The sequence below is a fragment of the Ischnura elegans genome, chromosome 8 (genome assembly GCF_921293095.1).
Source record: "Ischnura elegans chromosome 8, ioIscEleg1.1, whole genome shotgun sequence".
In the NCBI taxonomy this organism is placed as follows: Eukaryota; Metazoa; Arthropoda; class Insecta; order Odonata; family Coenagrionidae; genus Ischnura; species Ischnura elegans.
The window spans coordinates 53113437-53137579 of record NC_060253.1 but is presented as its reverse complement, the minus strand read 5'-3'; the positions used below and the strand labels follow the sequence as shown (position 1 = coordinate 53137579).

General features: G+C 37.0%; 1 non-coding gene across 1 annotated transcript; it reads left to right on the top strand.

Annotated features, from left to right (window-relative positions):
• The first annotated feature begins 15293 nt into the window (after positions 1-15293).
• Positions 15294-15383, top strand: Trnai-uau. Its single transcript is given in 2 exon segments — positions 15294-15331; positions 15348-15383. It is a non-coding gene; the product is annotated as a tRNA-Ile (tRNA).
• Positions 15384-24143: the final 8760 nt, after the last annotated feature.

Here is a 24143-nt window from a genome sequence, read left to right as displayed (position 1 = left end):
CCAATCCAAATCCAATATCCGAGGGTTCGCAAGGTCTCAACCAACCCAATCCTTATTGCAGATCTCATTGGATATCTTTCGGCGTTGCGACTAAACTGTCAATATGATTGGAGTATAAACCTTTGAACAATACACTTTAAACTCAACTGTGTCGCTTTTTTTTTCAAATTTTCAGCTACTATGATAACATTGATTACTATGGTCAAAGGGCCCTCTTTCATAAATAACTAGCAGGCCAACTGGCGTTACTCAGGAAGGATAGTACGAAGAGAAGTGGGAAACTTGGAACTTGGAATTCATGGTCACATGGCAGGATTTTTAGGTAAAAGAACAAAGCAGGTCTGATGATATATATAACTGCAAACAATGGAAACAATGATTTCCTCATACCACATACGGGATCAGCATGTACACCGTTCCACAACACCGATCGTTCCACATCACCGAGTAATGAAAGATGATTAGCAATTTTCCACAAAAATAAATTTAATCCGACCTGAGATTCGATGTTACTACATCATTTTCAAGGTGTAGTAACATCGAAACTCGGGTCGGATTAAATTTATTTGTGTGGAAAATTGCAAATCATCTTTCATTATGAATCAATTCCACTCCATCTCGCTTAATTCCTCGAATTTTATACATCACCGAGTGTATGAACGTGCGTTGACCAAAAATGTCCATTGAATGCATACCCGAGGAAAACGTTTTGTACCAAGAGGATTAATAGTTAAGTGTAAAATCCTTTGAAGAATGTTTTCCCTTTGATCGTGACAATATTTATGCCTAACCGGCAGGATATCCCACCACAGAATTACGACGCGACATAATGTAAAAAACGGTAATGATAAAACGGAGCAAATGACGTGTCGGGCACAACCAGAAGTAGCACTTTGGGTTTTGGTAGGATGAGATACACATATTATGTTCTGACTTTGGTTGAGATCTGTGGATCCGTATGGAAATGCATAGCGGACAGACAAACAAACATCGTCTTTCTCATACATAACACTCTCATATAGATTACGATCATAGTATCTGAGAGAGCTCCGTGAGCGGTGTTGTATTCGATAGTACGCAATAAAATTATTTGAAAGCTCAAGCCATCAAAATTTGATTTCGATCAACTACCTGAATAAAAAAAATGCTAACAAGATGTACTTTAATAAAACATCACGCAAATGTTATGTTCTGTTTTCCTATTTAACAACGTTGAACTATATTATGAGCTGAAGTTATTACATAAAATCACATTTGTAAAAGAGCCCTCGAACAGGGGAAGAGGGGGCTGGTTTATGGCCTCACCTGGGCCCGGTTAAACAATAAACAAGGCAAGAGATCTACATAACCTAATTACTTTAATTGTGCAAGGTAATTATTGCTGTTTTCCCGGTAAAGTTTTGTGCGAGTTTTATAATTTTTCGATTGATTTCGACGCCACCGTAAAAATATATAATTTATAGACCAAGGTTGGGTGACAATTGTAGTGTTATCAATCACTGTCGTCATCCAAAAACCGACCTATTTATTCGTTTGTGAGAACAGTTATTTATGACAACTATAGCAACAAAGCTGATGCGGACGATGTGGAAAATGAATGAGGCGACGAAGCGAGGATTAAAATGTTTCTATGGTGAGCATGCATTCCAATTACATCGATGGGAGATGTGTAATCAAAATTAGGCTGTGATAAGCACCCGCGTTCACCCGACCACAACCAATAGATTGAACCTGGGCAGCGACAACGTGATTTACGAGGAAGGACGAGAAAAAAAAATGTCCAGTAACAACGGGTGGAAACCACAATGGTGCTAATGAAAGGGCTCTGATTCGACAGTGGGAAACTTTGAGGTAATAATTACAGCTAGGTATCGAATATTCTAGTACCTCACACACGCAAAAAAGATCGCTTTACGAATGCACATGATCAATGGAGAGAAGCATACCGAACCTACAGTAACATTACATAATGTACAAAATCTGATTGTGGAGTGAAAATACTAAGCCAAAATGGAGGTCTTACAGAGAAATAGCGGTGGATTTGGCAAGGTCACGCATTTGATTGAATGACTAATATGTTATAACGTATTTATGTTTAAAATTGTTTGAAAAATTATTTTTCGCCATTTGAAAAACAAAATTTGAAAATTTCTGCCAATATCTTTAAGTAAATAATCTAAATAGAAATACATTCAAATATTCTCTAAACCCGCTGTTCGACAATCGGAGGGTACAAAATGGGAAATCATCAGAACGAGATACATAAGATCGTAATGTGTTCTAACTTTTTTTTAACTGGTAAAAAAAAACAGTAGAGACACAGTTGAGTATTTTCATATTGAAACTACTGTCGCCACACCTAAAGATGCACGATGAGACCCCTAGAAGGGATAGCGCCGGGCGGGACCTTGCGAACCCTAGGGCCAATAGCCGAGTCCTTTCCTCATCCCCCTGCAGACCCTAGCGATGTTGTCACATACTCCCACATAACTTTCTCCCTTTCGTTTCTTTATGAGTTACTGACTGTAGTACGCACCTTTCTTTACGTCTGAATCTCACAATAATGTTTTCCGTCCCTCAGAATGATAGCTCCAGCGATAAGTTTTCAGGGACCAAACGAGTTATCGCTTGATTTATCATTTTCTGAATCACACGGTCATTTCTACCATCCCTTCCTCGATCGCATAATCCTTTCATTCATCACTTTCCGTGTTTACAAATGAGATTCACTTAGAAGCCAAGCGTGGCGTTGCAATCGCTGTTAGCGGCCGGGTGTTTTGAAGGACCGTGCCATATATTGCTTCAGCTACGGAAAAAGGGACGCGCCGAGTGATGGAAAAAGGGATGACACACATCCCTGACATATCGTAGTAATTGATCGCTGAAACTACCATTTTTCACCATCATTGAAGTGATCGTTGGAGCTGTCCTTCGAAAGGGATGGAAAAAATGATCGAGTGATTCACGCTTTAGACATACCTGAAAACAATGCTCCATCTTCCCTTCCTCCACCGAACTTCGTCCTCACATAAGAACATTTTCATTTGGAGTCATGAAGAGCTTACTCCGGACCACTAGCGTCATGGGCTTCATAAGTAGCGCCACTAGACGCATTAAGCTCACATATCATTACAAGACTGTATAAAAAATTGGGAACGTTAACTTGGCGAAGGAAAGCAATTAGTTTATACAATTCATACGGACGAATTATATCTGACACTTTTGCAGAGGCATCTCAGGAGTTTATACTCGAGGCGGCCAGAGAATTAATAGAATGTGAAACCACAGAATATCTGTGCGAATTGCTGTCATAAAACCGCCATTTTGGAAATTTGAGAGGGTAATTATGGAAAAAGTTGTCGAGGCCTGCTACAGCATTTAATAAGTGAAAAAGAAACAAGAATATTAAGGAAAATGTTCCGTCATTACGAGAGTGTCAACACTTGGAGAACGTGGAGCAGACATTTTGGAGTCTTTAAGGAAGCCCTATAATATGTTTTGGACTCCTTACGAGGAAATCCATTCCCCCACACCGTTTCCCTATGTACCCAACCGCAGCGGAAAGAGATGCAATATGCATAAACCGATTAGCTAAAAATTAAGCTGCATTATTCTTTATATTGCGTGTCCGTTATTTTATGTCACATCCTCTTCAGCTCGCGTTAATTTTCCTGGCGAAAGGAACACCTCCAGTTGAAGGCCCTCATTTTTATCTCCATTTAATTTCCTTCTGGATCTCTTACCCAGGCCTGTTTCGTTTTTTTCCTGCCATCTAAGAGCACTCAAGCAGTGCATATTCAGTCAAATTCCAGCAAGAATAAAGTTAGCGAACGATATTAAGTCCGTTGAACTCAGTGGAAATATAGTTTTCAATTTGCACTTCACTCGAGAAAACGCTTTGCTAATTAGGAACTTATTCATGATGAGAAGCCATGACGAATAAGAGGGTAAAATGAAATATATGATGTGTGTAAAGTGTAATGTTGCGTATATACAGATACAAGATACTCAAACACAGCCAATCTGATGAAATGGTTGGCCTTTGTGCACCCATTCCTTTTGGAGGTAGCTAAAAGCAATTGGCACAATGCAATGTTTTCTAACATCACTGCCTCCTTACCTATGTTTGGGATTAACTTTTTAATTGACTCACAATCATGATTTTAAGTGCCTCACCATCTGAATAATCATGATTTTTTTATCTTTATATGAATGAAACTATTTTTCATATCAATAAAATAATATTAAAATAATTTCCTCGTTTTATGTTCACTTACTAGCACCATCATGCTTATTACTAATGTCCGCAATAGGATTTCAATTACGTCAAAATGTTTTATTTATGCGTAACCACTACATTAACGGTATCCCCGTAGTTGAATCCTTATTTGGGGCATTATCTATCAGTTGTTAAGCGATTACACCTAATTACAAATGAAAACAATATAGAAAGAAATTTTCTCTAACAGAGGAATAATAGTAAACATATTGATGGCATTCAAATAAACTACAATGTTACTAGAGACCAAATATTGGACTTTCAAAGAAAATACCCCGGCACAGTACTCTTTAATTCCAAACACGGCAGTGATGACTCGCCACATAAATCACAAAATGCAAGAGAATAAGAACTTCAAAAGTCTTCAAATATGATCTCGTTAAATATTAAGCACAGTATTTTGTTACAATAATGAAATAATAATATTATTTACAATGAAAAATATAATTATAATTAGCCACGGTTGTGGTACCTAACTCAATGTATCAAGTTCCCAAAAATATCTGATTACCGAAAAAATTGTTCCTTGCCATAGAAAAAGCAGCAATTTTAAATATCTACATGTTGAATAGCCGTAACGGTTTTATACTAAGAATACAAATACGAGAGTCCTTTGTGTAACACGTATGTCATCTAAAACCAGATAAAATTAATTATAACAAAAATAATAATACTAAGAAATACCACCCTGAAATATGGAATCGTTTACTTATTGAACTCGAAAGTACCCTTCATACATAATCCTATTTCATGAAAATCTCGACCGACTGAAAAATCTGCGCGTCGCTCCGGAAGCTTCCTCTCCCGCATTCCATTTATTATCTCCCGCGTGTATCTTCATGGGTGAAAAGATGAGACACCTTAATAGTTGCTTTCATTCCCACTTTTTTCCTCCACCACGTCCCTCCGCCGACGAGAGGAAATGAAAAAAAGCACACAATTCCATTCTTCGCCGTCACCTTGTCATTTTAACGTCAAGTCTCATCTCCACCTCCCCCATTCAGCCACATTGCGCCCTAACACCTCTGGTTGTCGTCAACAACGGAACAGGGATATAAAAAAAGTGGACTTATTATGTCACCATGCATATAAAAACATGCATAAACGTTTTGATCCCATTTATGATATTTTCGACAAGTAGTAGTATTTCTGTACTGAATAGATTGTAGCATCTGCATTTCCATCTCACTTATTTTATTCTCTTCCAAGCTAAACTCACCACTAACTATGAAGAGAGCAAATTTCTTTCAAAAGGATTAAAATATTCATATTTTCAGACGCAACCAGAAAGGAGTAGTTGAATATTTCTAGTCTCTCGAACAGATGGAATTAAAAAATAACCTCGGCCAGATTCAAAACTTATACAAAAAAGGACGATCAGAGGAGAGCCATCGAAGCCATCATCGATATTTTCATCATGGCATACCGTCAATAAAAGAAATTTACTTAACAAATAAAATAATTATAACACGATGTAGCATTATCATTCTTGGTCAATTTTATATATAGAAAAGCCTAGAATGAATGTAGTCACGCATAGACTGAAGAGTTGAATATTTTATTATTTTTAGTCTAGTCCCGAAGAGAAAAATCAGATAATCAATCATCTTCAACTTTATCACGCTATAGTACCCCTTAATGATAAATATAACTTCCTTGATTGAATAACTTTAGTATACCCTAGGTTAGCACCAGGCAAAACTCTATGGAATATTACCCACAGAAAATATTAATAAATTATTCGTAAAATAGAAGAAAAATCCTTAAGAAGTCATCGAGCCGCCGATAAAAGTTACAAAAGAAAAAAAATTAAATGTATCTCATACAAAATCTTTTACCAGGTAGGGATAGTTTTTCAAACATAACGAGTAAGCAAAAACAGAAATCAACAATTATTCTGCCAATTCCATAATATCTTACAAGGTAATGATAGCAAACATCTTGATGACATTCATAAATACTAACATGGAAGAGATAAACAATTGACAAACGACCAGAATACTGAGCTAGAGTTGAGAGTGCATAAAATTCTAAACATGATGAATTGCTGAATGCATGATGAATTCTAGAGCCGATTCTACAGATGAATTGCTTAGAGGAAAACATGGAAAAAATATATAATCTTTGAATATATTCGCACAGATCATTAAATATACAGAAATTTAATTCAACAGGCTACTATTTATTTCCATTGACTTATTCCTATCGGAATATCTTAAGAAAAAAATTAAACCGTCCAATAAAATTCACGCAATTTCCCTCAGCGTTTTTACTGAAGCATTTAGCCACCAGGCTTTTTAAATCGAGAAATTGTCGCAAAAAATAAACACGGATAGATACAAAAATTATACACATGCCACGCACACTCCATATGTTTTTCGAATAAAATAACCTTAGCGAAAAAGTAAATCAGTGGAATAAGAAAAAAAAATACACCGGTGAAAGTAATCGGGCGCGCCAAGATTAAAAGGATAAGTTTTGAGAGCAGATGGCGATGGCAATTTAAGTAACTGATGAAAAGGACTGCAAAAGAAAAGGACAAAGAAACGACGAGGGAGAACAAGGGGAGGAGTTTCAAAGGCGCAGGAGACAAAAGAAGGAAAAATAAGAAGGGAAAAAAAACGCTGGATAACTTTCTGAAGTCGTCCAGAATTCGTTGGGAGGGATGGAATTGAATGAAAAAACGGGAAGGAAACGAAGTAAATGAAGAGAGGATGAGAGCAATTTTGGGGAAACTGGTCGAGATAAAAGGACGCAACAATTGAAACAACTTTAAGAGTAGCATTTGGATGCAAATTTCGCAGAACAAACGGCGAAGAGGAAAAACAAGGGGCATTTTGGCGGCTGAAGGTTCATACGGTAGATAACAAAAGACAGAGCAAAGTAAAAGATATGCATGGGTCGCACGAAGTCAAGTACGAAACAATACAAAACGTACATAAAAATCGACTGTTCAATTTATGCACCTTATATCTTATAATAAAGATATACTAACGGTTTTGGTAGGTTTACATGGAGCATTTTCCACATCACATTGACCTGTCTCCGTCTCATATATATTTTCTCCTTTTCAATTCCACCATCGCCAGTTCCCTAAAGCCTCATATGTGATTGACGTTGACTGCGCAAGTCATTTTTGTTTTACATCAAGCAGCACGGCCATGTAACCAACTGGAGCATAATTTTATTTTTCTTATCAACCAAGTTAGAAGGCGTTCAAGATACAAATAGAATGGCCATGGTAATTCAAAGCCCTCGGCGCGAGGGCGCGAGGATTGGGTAAATATCAAACGAAACACAAATTAAAACAGCATATATGTAACCAATATAGTTAATTTTTTCATACATAACATCGAAAAAAAAGTATTTCAGAAATGGATATAGCCTGATTCTTGTCAATTGTTATTTGAATACGCACGTATCCCAAATCCACCTCCATCAAAATCATCATATATCCTAGATCATCAAGAAGGAGTTACCTCGATAGGAACTTCGTCCATATTTCAGTCCAGCCAGAGGATAGCGACAGAATTGGATTTTCCTGGGTTACACGAGGCTTCGAAGAAGAGAATGGGGGTTGACTGCGGAAATGAAGAGGGAGGAGTTCTTTCGAACACCCTCCAAAACAAAGGACCCCCGGGACCCTCGAATTCGGTGTGAAACAAGAGAAGGACACACGGGGTGGAGTGGGAAAAACGAATCACAGGAAACAAAAAGAGAAAACACGAGGGCGCTCCTCATTCCCTCTCGACCGCAGGTCAAAAGGGATCCCACCTTTTGTTCACTTCCATTCGGACAGCAGACCACCCAACCACCCGCACACCTTCCTGAACGAACGTCTACATTAGTAGTTAGACCACCCGCAACGCAGGGCCAATTCCGAGAATCGATCTATCGCACGGATGTCTATTTCGTGACAAAACCCAGAAATCACCTCACAACTAGCTCAAGCTACATGAACTATTGTTGCACATTTAATTCAAGTCACCTCTTGCATTTTATTTCCCCTTACAAAAGTGATTGAAGAATGAATCTTAATCTATATCTACATAATACCTCGCAATCCACCTAAAAAGGCGTGTGGCAGGGGGTGTTAGGACTCCAGCCATTTACATATAAAAACAAATGCTCCAACCAAATTACGACTAGCATTTATTAATGTCCTCTATGGTTCAGAGGAAAAACGAATTCCTACATCTATCCGCTTTGCAAAGTCTCTCTCTTAATTCATCGCTTCTGTCGGACCTGAAAATATAGTGGGGCTCTAAAACTATGCTCTCCGTGCTGCTCTTAAAGATATCTGTTCTCAATAGCTCGAGTAATCTAATCTCCTTCAAAAATGTTCTATTTTTTCGATTGTGGTAGTGTTCGGTAAACAAAGTCACGCACCTATTTTTCATCTTTATAATGCGACGCTGACTTCCCGGCGAAAATTCGACGGCCTTACACTTTCTTTAAAACGCCGATGACATCATGAACTCTTGTAGACTGTGTCACCGCTTCTCACATACTCTTGAAAATTGTGAATGCGTCGCGTATGGTTCGCTTTTTTCCCTCTCCCGTGAGCGATTCTTCCCTCAATGGAAGATTCTTCCTGAATGAGTAAACAAAGCAGAACTCTCATGACGTCACCAATTCATTAAAAGTGAGCGACAACTTTCGTGTCAACTTACTTTCGACCTACAACGGAATGGCGGATTGGAGTAGGTTTTTTTTCCTTCTTATTGGATATTTTCTTTCCAAATGCTTCAGAAGAATTAAGTTACTCGGTTTTGAGTGAACAACCCCATTAGAAGGTTCCGTCTTCAAATAAGATTCCTGGTTCTGCATCTCCTTATAAAATGATAAATGCTTATTTCAAAGCATCACCAGATTAAAATAAAAATGCCTGCACAATATATACGCCAATTATCCCACCAAAAAGATATTCTTCGTGATGGTGGGTTTGTAAAGATCACATTGGCTTGTCCCCCATCTCACATTAAGTTTCTTACTTTCAATTTACAGCACAGCCTACTCCCTTACACAATATAGGTGATACGTGTGGGTAATATAAGTAATTTTTCTTTTGCATGATCATCTAACTGAAATATTAGTTTATTTCTCTAATAAAAAAAACTTCAAAGTCTATCGGGATAAATATAAAATCCCCATAGCAACACAAGGTACGTCTTTGAATGTATAAATTGGTTTAGGCAACGAATCATCGAGGAAGCCACATTCCTGTGGAAGTTTGTGCGCACTCGTTAGTGCGAATAACAGATAATTACTATACTCTGATGTTTACCATCCGTAATTCCGTTTAATTTTCACCTGTCTTTGCTTTCCCGAACAATTTGATAAAGAATACAAAAATATGTATTCTTCATTCTCATTCTTGGTGGAAAAAGGTATTTTCTTCTCTTGTTTAGCACAGCTAACGTGGTCTTTCGAGGGGGGGAATTGTGGATTGGGAAAAAGAGTCGAGAGAAACACAAGGGAAAAACACGTGAGTGCTCCCACCTATTCGGGCCATTCTCCGCCACAGGTCAAAAGGGATTTCGGATTTTTTTCATCTCCATCCGGTCAGCAGACTACTCGACCACCCTAGTCCCTCCAATTGTACGTATATGAGCGCCTACCACAAAACATGCCGGCAAAATCCTGGTATAAAACCAACACGTCGGATAGATTGACTTCCCTTTGTGAAAATCTGTAGAAAAAACCTTTACACGGCATGATTAAGTACAATGTAACAATAGCTCAACGCTAAATAACATCAAAATGAGAACAGTATTGTATATGCATTGCGTTTGATGAATGATGTGTAGCGATACTTTATGATGCATATACCATATTTTTTTTAATTTAAAACTTTTAAAAGTGCTGAAATAACCTTTAGTTCTTGCGCGCGGAAGTTACTCATAGGACTTACCATAACATGCCTACGGAACCGTGGAATACAACCATCGCGTAGCATTGGCAGCCATGGAAACCTCTAGAAATAACTTCCACTTCTGTTATTTAAGTACAATGTAGCAATATTTAAAAGCTAATTGAAAAAGATAATTTAAATTTAAAGAGTATTTTATACCTATCATGATTAATGAATAATGTTTGGAGATGACACAATATTTCTTTGAATTTCAATATATCATTACTGCTGAAATAACCGTAAGTTCTGCATAATTCTAGCGTGCGGAAGTTATTTCTTGGACGTTCCCATTATTTTGGTAAATTTTATCTTGCACAAAAACATGTGAATATAATATTATGCAAGGGAGGAGAACAAAGCTTCCGCAAGACTTCCCACCGCTGCATCATGCATTGCTGTACCATGAATTTTACTCCGATGTCATCAGCCGGATACCGTAAGGAGAGAATTGAAAGACACTAGGACAATGACTTGATACTTAGCATCGTTCCAGTTCGCATTTTTTTAGTAATCGTTCTATGAAGCCTTTCATTTGAATTGATTTTATTTCCTGCAAAATAAGATATGAAAATACGTGTTACTCTGTACGAACGCTTCATTAAGTTTACAATGTAAACCCGAAAAAATTAAACGTGAGAATGATATGACGCTGTGGGGAGATGATATACTTAGATATAATTATTATTTACAAACAGGCGCTTTAAAATATATTAGATACAAAATTAAAACAATGAAATTCTGCCTTCATCTCTATGAACACCGATTGACGCAGTAAACAGAATTAGGCTCCATCAATTAGGAGAGGAAAAATTTCGCTGAGAATTCACCATTTTTAGATTCCATTCGTACCATATAAGTACCAATAAAAGCAATCCAACAAATTTCTCTTTAATCATGGTCCTTCTTCTCCTCATTTAGTAATTTTTAAAGTCGTTAAGAATGCGTTGAGATGGGAGTGAAAGAAGTAAATGAAGAGGAAATAAGAGAAATTTTGGAGAAACTGGTTGAGATAAAAGAACGCAAAAACTGAATCAAGTTTGATAGACGCAAATACAGGATATTTCAGGAGGAATCTGCAACACTTCAGGCGGTGGCATGGGAGACAATTTCAATTAATTTTTGCTCATAAACATTGGGTCGCAACTCCTTAGTTACCTCGCTAACGCAAATATTCTTTGGATGCACTTTGCAGTAACCATGGAAACTGTTTTTCTTCGTCATCCAGCCTATTCGAAATTTTATTTTATACTGTAGATTTTTAAGGACATGAAATAATTAAGGTTGGAATAAATGCGTGATTATGATTGCCTGAAAATGGGTTATATATGCGCTAACGAATTGTTGATACTCGCTCTAAGGTCTCGTTTTATTAAGCTCAAATATTTATTGGTCAAATTAGTTTTTTTCACGGGTAGGCTAAAAACACCTGGGGTAGGAAGTAACAATTACATAGTTACTATTCTTAGCTCTAGTTTTATTAAGCTCAAATATTAATTGGTTAAATTAGTTTTTTACGGGTATGCAAGGAACGCCTGGGAAATGGTAGAAGGAAGCAATTACGTATTTACTATTCTTTTGCGCTACATTTTCATTTCCTATCATGGATGAGGTACGACATTTCATCGTTAACCCTTTAGCTGCGGGAGTACATGATTTTAGGTACCAGCCTATGCGAGAGAGAACCAATGAAAGTTTTGCCCTCCGGCCTGGCAGTGGGTGTCACAAGGAGTGAACGCGGCAATACCTCTTTCTTTCTCACTAACGGATGGGCCAAATTTGGGCACATGTCGTAGGCATATTAACCACGTGGAGCGGGAAGGAAGCAATGCGAAATGGGCAGCAGGATAGGAAATGCTGGGAGGCACCTCCTGCCGTGGGGGATGGCCGGGAGGAGTTTAGCCGCATCCTCGTTCAGAGTACGATTGTTCCAGCAATCGTTGGAACTACCGTGCATTCACACAACGATAGTCAAAACCTGTGCTGCCCTCTAGTGCAGGCATCTAAAGTGAACGAGAAATTCACGGTTAGCAAAGTCGTTAAGGTATACAGGGTCAGGATATTACCGCGTTCAACATGTACTTCGCGAATAATTTTTCTTCCGCCCATATTCTTCCCTGCTTGGACGAATCCAAAAAATAGAGCGAAGGCAGCTTCACGAACTTTTCGTTTTTCTCTTGTCGCTTCCTTTTCCGTTCTCCCAGCGCCAAACCATCGTAGAGTGGCAACGTTCGGAACTACATTAACTATTATCAGGAAATGCATTCACACTGCTAGTTCGGCCAACTATCGTTAGGACGATCGCTCGTACAATCGTAATCTGAATGAGGCATTAGTGGTTCCTACTGTGAGGGAAAGTGCACTTGGACTCTACCCGGGTAGCAATAAAAATTTTGGAAAACTGAAGAAGGTAGTTTAGCAATGGTCAAAGGTTTACAATCGTTTTTCCCGCTGTTAGCATACAACACGTTCAAAAACGTTCCCGCAGTCTAGGGGTTAATTTCCGTCGTTAATCTAGAGGCCTTAGTGACAGAAATTTTTTTTTCCACAAAGTAAATGTATCACTTCTTCCAGAAATCGCTGAGTCAAAGATACATAATGCAAGGTGGAGATACCAAACCTCAGTCTTATATTTCCTGTTTATTTCAAACTAAAGAATTTTACAGAATCCATTATTCACAGATAACCCTCTTACAAGATGTCCGAATGCATTTTTATTTCATACAATCTGAACAAGGTAGGAAATTCCATCGTGTACAAAATGACATTCATGACTGGCCAAGAAATACGATGTACCTAATAAAGATATTTTAGGAAGGAAAAATTACCGATTTTCAGCTGATCCAAATCGCCGATGAAATTACATCACGGAACAGGATATTAGCACGTAGTTTCAGTATGGTGAGATAGGAAATGGGAAGTTTGTAGAAGCTTGATACATTAATTACTACTACGCTCAAAGTACCCATCGTAGTCATTAGTAATACCAGCACTTTTATCGTTGACATAGTATATTTCCTCTACGTGAGCCTCTAATTTGAAGACATACATAAAATTTAAAATTAAATTTGAATTTTCAGGGTCCCGTAAAATTTAACACCAAAGAGAGTGTCTTGGTGAATATTTAACGCTTCCAAAGCAGGAATCCCTCTTCGGAACTGTGTTACTTTCACCTGAGGGTTGAATGTTTCACGAACTGCATGAAGAGTTCTAATTCCTCTCAACCTTTTTCACCTGGATCCAAAAAAAATGTTCCCCTTTTCATTCGTCGCCAGAAGAATTTTGAAAGGTGAACGCAGTCTCACAAAAGGCATTATTTTATTACATATGACTGTTCGTCAGACCGAGAGACAAACGTGACAATATGAGAAAGAAATATAAAATAAAAAATTAATAAAATTAAATGGCTATTTTTCATTTATTTACTTTTCACTCTTTCTCTCGACAACAAAAGACCTGTTGACCAACCATGACGCAGGTAGGGGAGAAAGAAGGTAATCTCTCTGCAGCGTCCGAAAAAACTTATTCGCCCCTTCCTCCATTTCTGAGCTTTATGATCCTCAAATTCTCCTCAAAAATATTATTATTTTATTCTACCTCATCAATGCTAACATCATAGTGCCATAAAAAAATTACGTGCGACGTAGGATGATATTAAAAAAATTTCTAGGTTCTTTAGCATACATTTCAGCCGAAATATTTCTATCACACATGTTTTTGTTACATTTCATTCTTCCTAAGTAAATTAATTTTTTTGGCGGGACCCAATATCAAAGTGAGGTAAAATACACTAAATATAAATCAGGACATCCCATGATATTTTACTTTACCCCATCTATGCAAACGCTTTAGCGCCATAAAAAATTACGTGCTATTTAAGAAGGCATCAACAATTCTTTCAAAGGCAAAAGGCATCAAAAGGTTCTTTACATTATATTTCACCCACAAAAATTATTTTGATACGATACCCCACTCCAAAGCATAAGAACGAAGAAAGGTGCCTAACTAGAAAGATGATAACTTCCCCCAAAAGCCAAAATGGACAAAATCGTGAAAAAAATCTCATTCAATTTAGGATCTATGAGGAAAAAATCGATGCTCTTATTGAAATTATATCATTTAAATAAATTATACCTCAGGTATAAAATTTTGTTTCATTTGATATTTCATAACACATTTTTAATTCAACCTGCTAATTAGTGCTAAGGGTGGCGACGTAAAAATTCTGTCCAAATCTAATGCTTCAAAGCATATGCTTGTTAATAATAATGAAGAATTCAAAAATTAAAAATGCCGCAATCCAAATTTTCGTTTTATCACCTTTCATTCCAACAGCCCATTTAAATTTTCCGCGTCTTTTCAAACAATTTCACAATTGTCATCAACCCTTAAAGTTTAAGTTTTCTTGGATATTACACCATTACTTATACGAGGGTGGTTTGAAAATTTCTCGGAATGTAATAGAAAAAATGTTCATACATCACTGAAACTTATTTTATTTTTCAATATAGTCTCCTTGTAGATTACTACATTTTTTTATGATATTTTTTTAATTTTTAAGATTATTTTATTCAGGGCATATTCTGAAGATCCCCTGAGGATGATCAGCAAGTCGCTGCTCGAAACGTTGGGAGATATGGACGACATCAACCGGTGGAAAACCCGATAAACTTTTCTGCCATTTATACGCCGGGGAAACCTAACATCATACATCACTTCATGTCCACTGCTGGGTATCCCTGCAACATTTTTTGGCGGTTCCTTTGGATATTTGTCAGATATCGTTACACCGTCATTTGAATTAACATGGATATTGCACGGATGTCACATGTAAACGCCAACAATTTTGTCTGGATGTTTTTGGCACATTGATTGCTGCTTCGGTGGTAACATGATCACAATTTTCAAATGCTGATCAACAAGCAGCGTGGATTTAAGGCTTAAAAATGTCCACTCCGCTAATTTCCCCTTTTTCTCTTTCCAATTAATACTTTACATTCTGAACGATTTTACCATGATAAGTCAGTCCATGTGGAAATTAGTGCGATCAATATATGAGATAATACCGTCTACACTTGGATTCAATTGCGCATCTCTTACCAAGCTCCAGTGGCGCAATTGGTTAGCGCACGGTACTTATAAGACAGTGACCGAGCTATGCCGGGGTTGTGAGTTCGAGCCTCACCTGGAGCAATATTTTTATGCCAGGGAAAAAAGAGCATTATACACGGATATTTTCAAATCTTTCGCTGCAAACATCTCTGGTTCTGATTTCAGCAGAATAATAAACGCAGACTAGCCGCCCAATACTTCCTACCCCGAAGTCAGGTTTCAACCAAAAATCACCCATGTCGACGTATCATTCATATCCCGCATCCACGGGAAATGGTTTACGTTTTCATCGTAATCGTATCATTTTCTACGGAAAATTTAAGCAACTTTTTTCTAAAACCATGGCACGTTTTTACAAAAATGTGTTTGGTTTACCGAATACCTGGGCTTTGGCACCAGTTACGGACCCCAGATGGTCTTTATTTGCATTTTCCACCGGATTTCCCCAAATGTAACTTGACAGTTTTCAGGTTAAAAAAGTCCCGAAACGAAGTCATTCCCAGAAATGGAAGCCATATGATCCACGAACGCAGCCACGCCTTGCCGAAATAAGGCTCCAAAACTCCCTCAGAACTCGTAGAACGCAAGTTAAGGGCAAAATTGTAATAGACGGACACCACTGCAAACTTTATGCATATAGAAGTATTGATAGGTAACGATATCCATTATCTTTGGTAAAATTTAAAATGCTGAAGAAACCCTGTAGCTCGGAACTAAATGTCATTTCACCATGAAACTCGAAGAAAGCAAATGTGAAAATTACAATATATTCGAAAAAAAAACGAAATTTTGGCCGATTACCGCGCGGAGTTCGCCCAAAAATCTCACTCATTTCCTACGGGACACTTTGGATGTTTAATGAGGGGAGGAATTTTAGAGGACATATAAGGATGCAAATCAATTCGGGTTGCACGATACTGTTTTGAGCCACTTGGAAACCGACCATCAAAGACTTTTATGAAAAGTTGTAAAAATAATATGATGATGAAACTCGTAGACAGGGAAGAATTAGATAAAGAACCCCGTGCTGCCATCGCTAATGACACAAGCCCTTTAGCATGCTCCACTCACGGATATATTTACAAAAAAACTCCGTTTATTTTACCTCCACATTCATAGAAAGGCGATTACCTTTCCTTACGAAGTGCCGAGAATGGAACAGATTGATCAACGAGCTGATTTATGCTGAATAATATCTCACATAATGCTGAGGTTTTTTTTTGGACTCCGATGCTCGAAGCAGAAGATTCGAAGTGTTTCCTAAACGCATTAATCCAGGTTGATTAATACCATTGATATCACAGTAAAAATGTAGCAATAATATCCTTATCCATGAAAAACGACATTATTGTTTTCACCATCATAACATGGAAAAGTTTCAAGATACCATCATTAATATATCACTAAACCCTTTCGCTTGTACCAATTTAGAAAGTAACGGCGCATATTCCGTCAGTTTTCCCAAATCCTAGGTACCCTTTTCGCATCCATCGCGCATCCATTGCGCATCCATCCATCGGCAACGGTTTCCACTTCATCCTTATCTCCCAAACTTTTCCTGAATTGACAGAAAGCAGGATTACAAAGTTCCCTATTTCCTAGTCGCCAAATCTAATAAGGAAGTCTGGGCAGACCTGGGCGGAGTCGGAAAAGATAAGAGGAAAAGAGGATTGGGAAGTCCATGTGGGAAAGATAGCAATCATCCCGTCAGCAATCGAGGATTCAGGGAAACTCAGACTGGGTTAATCTCCCTCAAATGTCCGACAGTAGAGGGAGTGAAGAGGAAAAGATATATGTCCAGTCATGCAGCTGCATCCTAAATTCTCATCATGATAAAGGAAATGAGAACTATCGACACTGCGGCGTTTCACTGATTTTTAACAACTGACCAACAAAGGTTTTTTTTACCATCTACTTACAGTCATAAAAGGCACTGAAGATTACTGGATCGCATTTATAAATACTTGCGACGCACACAGATTTTATCATTTGGTGGGATCCAATATCAAAGTGAGGTGAATTAGACTGAATCAAAATCAGGGCACTCAATGATATTTTATATTTTATAGCACACAAAATATAATTATTTATGTATACATTTAATGGTTAGTTAATTCTTGTACAACCGAAAACAGCCCCATCGGCTTTTTCCATCAATTTTCAACTTAACAATCGAACGTGCACGAACATCCATGCCCAGGATAGAGGCATCTACCCAAGTGGAACTCGAACCCGTGACCTTTTTTGTGGCAGTTTAGGACTATTCCCCCCCGCCAATAAATTAGAATGAGTATCATTATATGCCGAGGTCTCCCCTCCGCGCATTGTTCATGGCAACGAATTACGACTGCGACACTTATTTTTTCTACGATATTTTTCATTTTGAAGGGGTGCCAGTTCTAATATGCCCCACCATAAATACTGTAAACCTATCGGATGAGACTGGTTATAGGGAATGGAACGAAATGGGGAGAACGGGGAGCACGTAATTCATAGGAAAAGGTAGGATAAATTGACTAGAGCAATTTAGTACAGTGATAATCACCTATGAATAAGCACTTAAACGAAGAAAAATTGATCATTGGGTATAATTCGAAAAGTTTGAACAAAAACACCAATCAATTAATGATCGAAGCCTTGAAAAAAGAAAACAAAAGAATAATCAAGTTGAATACAAATCATGTCCGCCTAGCCAGTAAAATCTGAAGTGAAAAGTAAAGAAGTACAAATGCTTGAATTTTGGCCAAATTTATGAACTTTGATAAGGACGTGACGGCACAATAGCCAACATCGTGGTTTCACATTTCTATAAGATTTCACTGAGGTGAATATTTTCATTTTATTCAACATGTAGCATCATCCTCTAACGCCCTCCCCCAACCATGTAGCACCAACCACGATGCTCGGGAATTGAAAGTGTAAATCACGAACCTTAACGATATGAAAATATTGAAACGACACATCCGAGGAAAAATAATAGATCGTTGAAAACAGTTAAATGGGCGTTCGAACGCGATGAAAAAGTAACTATGTAGATATTGGATGATCAGTATAAATTTATCCCTCAAGTAAAATCCGCTATTGGCTCAAGTATAACACCTGGGCTTTACAAAGTTTAATAAAAAATACACCAATGAAATTCAATCTCTAAACCGATTATGATACTCACCAAGGCAAGATATCTTGGCGTTGAATCCTTTTCCTTCAGCAATTTCCCAATCAGATGGATATGAAGCTATTTCAGGTCACCTTGAAAATGAAATGAACTAGTTATACGATGCAACGGCTGGTGAATATTACTGCATGATCAAATGAAAATAAGATAATTATACAAAAGCGCACGCAAAAAGAAATGTCGAAAGTGACACAAGGATATTCATAATGTATTTTTGAACATTGAGTAATTTATTACCCTTATCAATAGCTTTTAATATGTTATTGCTTTGAAGAAAGAATTATTGGTCGACAGTTCAAACGCAAACTCAAGAAGTAAGTTTGAATGTCACTGCCAATCATACCGTCAAAATTAACTATGATGTACCACAAAAAGTTAATTCATAGTACATCACAATAAATCCGTCATTTTCGACATTTACCTCTAATTACGGATCTGAAATGACCTAAATATGAGATAATATTTCCGAACACAACCCATTCGAATGTGAAATATTTTTATGTACGGTAAAGCAGGTAGAATATATATAATAACGAATTTTTCAACTGACTAGAATTGTAATTCTTAACCACTCCCACGGTCCTTTGTAACCATGGAAGAAAATTCAAATTAGCCATTAAAAATTTCCTTGATTTGCCAAAATTTGCTACAAAAATTAATGGTGGGAATTATGATTTTTATTAACGAATTACTAATTCGAGTTGAAAATTACGGTTCACATACAGCCAAAGATAAATTATTTCTTTCAGTGGAATCTACTAACTTTGCAAAAGCTTGCTGATGACTAATAAGTTTTTTAAATAAATTTAGCTGTTATTGGCGGTTACCGTGTTTAATTTCACGGTTAAAAATAATCTTAAAAGATTAAAAGAAATAAAATAGTCAGTAATACAAATTTTCATTCATCTTATTAATAACTGAAGCGATAGATGACGATGTGTTACTCGTAAACGCCACTGGGTAAAAATAACAGTATGAGCCTCAAGTTTTCATTTTAATAAGCATCCTTGACTCCATGCAGTAATCTAGTAGTCAATCCAAATATCTTCAAAATACATGATCAAGGATAAAATCATCTAAAACAAAAATGGCAAGACCTAGCTTCAACTTAAGGAACTGGTAAACTAATGCCTGAAGAACAAATAAGATAAAAATTGACTCGCTGATATAGGATGCACGAAAGAGATATTGTATTCTATCTCAGGAAAACGTAAATAAATTATATTCAAGATATAGCTCGTGAAATACGAATCGATGGAAACTTGATTACATCAGTGAACTAAGGCTCTAGGCCTAGATTAGCCTCTATTTAAATCCCAAAACGAAATTTTGGAAGAGGAGACTTTACCAAATGAGAAGGATTGAGCCATGATCCTTACCGAGAGATGTCAAGGATAATTCAGTTTACGCTCAATTTCTCCTCACACAAAATGAAATTTTCGCGCAGGTATCCTATTAACTGTCGGAGCTCGCGCAGTCAAAGCTACTCGTAATTTACCACGTAGTCGTCCAAAATTCACCCAATACTGATTACCTTCTTTCATTACCTGTAAGCCTGATGACCTTAAAATTAGTGACCATGCATAACCGTAATGTATTACAATTGCACGTTGATTTTATTTCGCGATATTCGCCAATCCATGTGAAAAATCCAGTATTTCCCTTTCATACGGGGATGATTCCTCTCCATGTCAATAAAGTTGAAATAATTGACATCAAAAATGAAATAAAGTGATAGATTGAATATTTTATCCCTCGGCTAAAGTTACCAAGCACCAGCTATTAAAGAAGATCCAAACTAGTAAGTTCGCGACGAAGTATTTTTCTAGTCACAACATTTTCATCGACGATAATTTATCAAATGTTGTTTATGTGCTGAAGGATATAAATTGAAGAAGCCATTTCTAAAACGTTGCATGATTTAAACTCTTCCACAAATCATATTGACATGATATAAAAGTATCAGATAACGATATAATAAAAACCATATCCGATAAAACGAAAGTTGCTATAGCCATGCGGAATATTAATATAAAATGTTTGGCCAAAATTGAAATAATCCAAGTTTTGGCCGCGGTTAGAGGGACATAAACTCATACTTAATCAAAAATTTAGCGCTTTCCAATGGGCTTAATTTGAAATACCTCACTTTAAACAAACAAAATCAGGTACGAAAAAAATTAGTATGGCGTTCATTTACTTTTATATAGGAATAGGTTTGGTAAATGGAAAGAGGGTTTCTCTATCTTAAAGGCACGATTACAAAATACGGTGGTGACGAAGTATTTATGGTATTTTTTCATATCTGTGTGTAAGGCGGATATCATCAAAAGGTGTACAGCACTCCGCCCATCGCGATGCATCGGTTGGGCCGCTAAACCGAGGTCCATAAAAGTTAAGCAAATACTGATACTGGCTTTCGTTAGCCTTTACCTGAAAATATCAACGATTACGTGTAGACATCAAGGAAGTGAAGGAAGAAAAAGTGGTTAAAGTACATAATACTCAATATTAATAATAAAATCTCAAATATAATAATTATTACAACGATAAATAAAAAATAACTGATCCATAATACTGAAAATACGGAAAAATACATAAAAATACTGAATCACTGACGTTTTCAAGCATGAAATAAGAAGGCATTTCTAATGGCGTTCAATGTGCCCAGGCTTACGCTATCCTGCAATAAAAAAGACATAGTATAAGATGAAAAATAAGCGATAAGTCGACAAGATGACCAGAACGGTAAGAACGGGGAAGTTCGTTCAAAATAAGGGGTGCCATAACAGCACTGATTTCGGTGGTCGGCATGGGGACAAAAAGGGCAGGATAATTAATGGATGCCGAGTGAGAAATCCTGAGGGTAGGAAAAATATACGTTGCAGGCGCAGAGGATGTTTTGAAGGGATGAATCAGTTCCGCATAATAAGATAGGGATTCTTAATGGCGTGGCTAAAAATCTCTAGTTCTACCGTGAGAGAAATTTCCTATCATGAGATGGGGGTCGATTTGACACATTAAAAGCACTCTTCATTCCTTTCAAATTTGCCTCCAAGATCAATCCAATTAGTGATAATACAGGACAAGGGCGTACCCAGAATCAAAACTAGAGGGGGCAAGCCGTGGTCGTTCAAGTTGTAACAGAAAAAGGTTAAGGAAACCAAAATTTCAAGAAAATCATACCAGCGATTTATTATTTTTTTAAATTGTTAGCACAAAAATAAAATTATTTTATTTTAATTACATGCTTTACACCAATACCACTTTTCTTGGATTTAAAGAACATTTTTTCGAAACTTTCGTTTTGAACTTACATTTACTTTCTCCCCCCTGCTGGCTACACCCATGATACAGGATTAAACAAGTAAAGGATGTAATGTGCATCAGATACATATAATTTATGTAGAAATGAAAAGTGTAGAAATTTAGGATTGATTTTGTGCTAAATTTTACACGCCGCCAAAGCATGAATCTATCGTCACGAAAGGTGAAGGTATTCAGTAGTAGATTTCGAATAGTACTAGATGGTGCACAAAACGCTAAACTATGGAAGTTAGATGGTGGTTAAATTAAATTAAATCCATTAAATGGTGGAATTTCGGTAAAAAAATAACACGCAACTTTAAATTTATAGCTAGGGAACGTAATTACTCTCGACGCGTCGCAACATTGCATTGCAATTTGAAGGAGAGAAATTTCCTAAAAAGGTTGATTTGATGAAATGTATGGTGGAGGCTGATAAAATGCGGAAATCCATTGTAAGATATGAATTGATGATACTTTTCACTTTTCTGCATAAATATTTTTTCAAAGGAGTCAACATATTTCACTGCACTGCAGTAGCATCAGGAGTGAAATGAAATGATCGTGAGACCTTATGATGCTACAGTGCAGTGAAACATGTTGACTCTAAATAAATATTTATGGGGAAAAGGGCGAAGTTTAGGTTTTTTGCGATCTAGGTTTATTAAAGGTGAAATTAAAAAATAATTTCTTAAATTTACAATGCGGGAAGAAAATATTGTATGAGTGATGAATAATAATTATTATAGCATAGGATATAAGGCATGAAAATTTGCTGTGGAAAACATCATTCGGCTTTGCCGGCATTCTAACCCGGAACACCTGATTATCGGTCTAATAGGCTACCAGTTACACCACATTCTTCACTCTATCATCTTCCAAGGCGAATTTTCAACATTACTCGATAAGGAATTTAATACTCAGTATATACAAATAGAACTCTATGTTACTTTTTCACTTAAATGAAGGCCAAGTATAAAAACATATAGGCATTAGGATAACTTTTGGGATTCTAAAGAAGAAGAGGGGTTCCATCCTCCTAACCCTCCCCATAATTACGCCTCTTCCTTAATTTTCCCATTTCAGAGAGTAGGGCCTTGGCGATAAAATTTATAACACGAAATAACAAGTGAACACTGTTCCACTGTGAGAGCAAAACGGTAAAAATGTTGAACTAAAATATTACTTTGCGACCTCAAATAATGAAACTGCAGGAAAATCTTTAATTTTCTGTCCATAAAAAAACTGCAAGGAGGAAAAAAACTCGCAGGATTTTTAAGAAAGATACAGCGCCGAGGTGCAGATACCACTAACGATCGGATATCAGCGAGAATCCGAGGAAGCGGATTAAAGCTTAACCGTGCAAAGTAGGCTTAAAAGGATGCACGTTTTTTTTTTCTAAAAAAAAGGGTTAGGAGAACACTAAATAAAAAGGGAGACGAGGCGGCTCGGATTAAGATAGCAAAAGGTCGGGGAATTATCTATGAAAAAAAACTGCCGCGATAAGAGTCTAAGCTAGGGAATAGAATTATGGGGCTTGGGAAGGGATAAAGAGCGCTTATGCGGGCTTCTGGAGTTTAAAAAATACCTTTTCATCTCACCGGTGGTATGAAAAAAAATGTGCTATACCGCGTAAAAATAAACACTTAAATAGGTAGTAATAAGTCATCTAAATCAATAATACTGAAGAAAAATAAACATTTCAGGCATTTATTGATATTTTTTGGAGGCTACGTCAAGCAACGGAGTCATTCATACTCGACAAATGTTTTCAAAGGTACTATTTTTTTCTGCTACTCCGTTGGTAGAAGATCTCCATCGTAGCAGGGCTCTCAAGGTTACCTATATACAATGTATAATATTAATCAGTATATTATACATGCTTTAGAAAAAATAGAAAGTAGTGGATTTTAGATTTAGAAAGTAGTGCCTTTAAGATTTGAAAAAAATAGCGAGTTTCCTTGTTCTCACTGCAGTAATTACCAATCCGTTGGTGGGACACTAGCTGAAGACAAATATAGCTGTGTGTAAGCTAGGTCAATCAAAATGGTGCGAAAAGAATTCACACAGCTGGAAATAGTTTTCTTTTAGATATATGTTCATTGTTTGCAATCAAATTTACTAACTAACTTACAATTAGCGACGGTGCGTGTATCGTATTGAGTACCTGGATTTTAAGTCTCATGGCTCTGATAATAATGAAACATCGGCCTTGAAAGAAAACACCTGGAGAAACAACTACGTTTAATTCACCTGAAAAATTATTCTGGCATACCACCATTTCAGATTTAAATTTATTTCGTGGTATCTGCACGCGATTATGCTCGAGTGATTAATATTCAATGAAAACAAAGCATACA